We start from the raw sequence: 2,851 nt of genomic DNA, 5'->3' as shown, positions 1-2,851 counted from the left end.
GCGCGGAAAGAGAAAAGTCTTATTCCAAATAACCATACGGAACGAAGCGTTGCTTGTTGATAAATCTACGTTTCAGCAAAACCGGCGAGCAGGTTTTTGATTCGTCCCGCGTCACAACCTCGTGAAACGCGGTACGACGAATCGCTCTAAAATGTAGATTTATCGACGTATTTTCTCCTTGTTCTTTTCTCTCTCTTTGCATTAACATTTCCCTAACACTATTGAAATTAATTATGCGGGAGGTAGCGGAATTGAGGGTTATTTCCTTGATTTTACATACCTCCCGCGCGCTACCGTCCGGAGTGCGAACTACGTAAGCGTAAAATTTCGGGCCACCGGATACAAACGACTCGATGTAACTACCGCGCCTTCGAGTTCGTCCGTCATATCGCCCAGGAAATCTCCCGTACGCGGTTCGTATTCACCGGGTTCACCGCTGCTTACGTAAATACACGAATCTGTATTGTAATAAAGAACGCGCTTGCCTAAACGTTCTAAATATTCGTACAGTTTCAATCGCGCCTGTGCCGTCGTGTACGCAGCTATTTACACGCTGGTAATCTGAGAGGGTACGATCGCCTCGTCTCGCAGTCGCCACGAAACATATATTACCTCGTCATTCACGGGTAATATATCGGTTACCTCGTGCTCTGGGCTCAATAATAACGATACGAGACGCTCCTGCGACTTCACCATCTCGGTAATCGTTAGGTTCGATCGTTGGCCGAATTTTCCCCAAAACGAATTGAGGCAGAGCTTCGCCACCGAACGTAAACCCGGATTTTGCGCGATGTTTTTTCTATCCAGAGCGATACCCTCGACTGCTTCGTATTCTCGAAGATATCGCTCTTTAGATTTTTCATCCACGCATTCGCTCGGCCATTTATAATATAATAGATAAAAATCCCGGAATTATTGGAATATATAAAAGTTATACTAAACCTACAGATCCAAATATATTTTTCAAATATTTTATTGAAAAAGTAAACAAACTTTAAATTGCTAAAGGTATTAAATATCAAAATAAGTTAATACGTATTATTTATAGAAGTTTTATAGTTGATGCTCCTGCAAGAGCATTTATTTTAAATTATAAATCTCATAATGCAAAAAATCCTTGTTCCAAATGTAAAGTTTCAGGCTTTTCAATCAATAGATCGATGTGCTTTCTTGGTACAAGTCATGAACGTCGTACAGATCAAGAATATGCACAGTGGAAATATAAAAATCATCATAATACTAACACAGTTAGTCCTCTGTTGCAAATTCCATTAAATATGGTATCTCAAATACCTTTTGATTATATGCATTGTGACGTGGTGGTTTCGCCACCCGCCGGCACGGCTCACCCCCTCGTCCCAAAAAGCGTACCAAGGTTGCTCGAGCGGGCTCACAAGCAAAAAAGCTGTCAAAATCCTCCGGGGCCTACTTGCGTTATACAAATTAATACTAATGCGCTATCGTAAATATTTTTTTTTGTAACAAACCTCTGCGTGGAGGGATACCTCACTACCATCAAGGATATCGACGACAGAGAAGAAAGAGTTGGACGAGACCACAACAGAGAGAGAGAGAGAGAGAGAGAGAGAGAGAGAGAGAGAGAGAGAGCGGCTGAGCAGGACCAAGTCGACGGCCAAATGCGAAAATAAGTAATACCTTGGAAAGGTCACGAGGGCTAGCAACAATCACGATCAACAACGGCTGGTAGAGAGCCGAATCCGCCGATTCATGCTGAGGATAAACATCACGCTGACGGCCGTGGAAGGATATCAGCGATACGAAAATCCAACGACATCGTGCGCCGTGCGATAACGCGCAGCCAACGGCACCACGCGATTCGCGGGACCGAAAGCGGTCCCGGCGCGCGTCAGCTATATCGGAAAAACGTTGCTCTAATTGGCTAATTCCGCTCGGTCCCACTCTTCTTTCCCCACAATCGGTAGCGAGAGTCGACCAGGGTTAAGAAGAACACCACGGCGGTCTCGAGCTCTCTTGCGATCCAGCTTTCCACCGAGTCAAGCGAGCGAGCAAGTGAACCGAGCGAGAGAGAGCGAAAGATAGTGAGCGGCGAACGTGAGCGAGTGAGAAAGAGAACAAGTGGTCGGCGGCGATCGAGAGGACGAGAGCGTGGGCGCCGAGGCGAGGACCACCGAGTACTAGCGGTGAGGTACCCTCCAACCTTCTTTTCATTCACATTGTTCGCGGAAAAAGTTTGTTGTGATGTACGGTCAGTGCGCGGTCGGGTTCGGTGACCCCTCGAATTTTGCGTGAGATCGGCCGGGGCCGAGGATAAAGCTGTAAATCCAGCCCGCGACCGTATCTCATTTTTGGGTATTTCAGCGTAAATAACGTTCATTTTGGTGATAGAGCGGCCGGAACCGACGCGTAGGAGCGGCCTGAGTCGCGAGAAAATCGCATCGCTATCGACAAAATCGAATAAACACGTGCGAGGCCCGGAGGATTGCGCGATCGCAAGTAGCATCGATACACGAGCGCCGGGAAATTATTGACATACGCGGCTATCGAACGGCCATCGAACGGCTATCAAACGGCTATCAAACGGCTATCGAACGGCTATCGACGCGGGCTATCGAGTTAAATTATCGATACAGTTATTACTTTGTTATAAGTTTTGATTTTTTTGAGGTACAAACGTAAAGTGCATTGTACTTGTGGTGCGCTTACACCACCGACTAGAGACGAGCAACGAGGCGGCTTTAAGTTTGGCGCCGGCAATGAGACGGCCTTAAACTGGGCGCCAGTGTGCCCAGTTTTGACTCTCTTACAGCACGCTGCAGCAAGTGGAGAGGATACGCACACAGGCAACCAGCCGTGTACGTGTGCGCTCGAC

This window comes from Pseudomyrmex gracilis, unplaced genomic scaffold (genome assembly GCF_002006095.1).
Source record: "Pseudomyrmex gracilis isolate BER0280 unplaced genomic scaffold, ASM200609v1 scaffold_1877, whole genome shotgun sequence".
NCBI classification, from domain to species: domain Eukaryota; kingdom Metazoa; phylum Arthropoda; class Insecta; order Hymenoptera; family Formicidae; genus Pseudomyrmex; species Pseudomyrmex gracilis.
The sequence above is the reverse complement of the archived record's forward strand: the minus strand, read 5'-3'. Positions refer to the sequence as shown.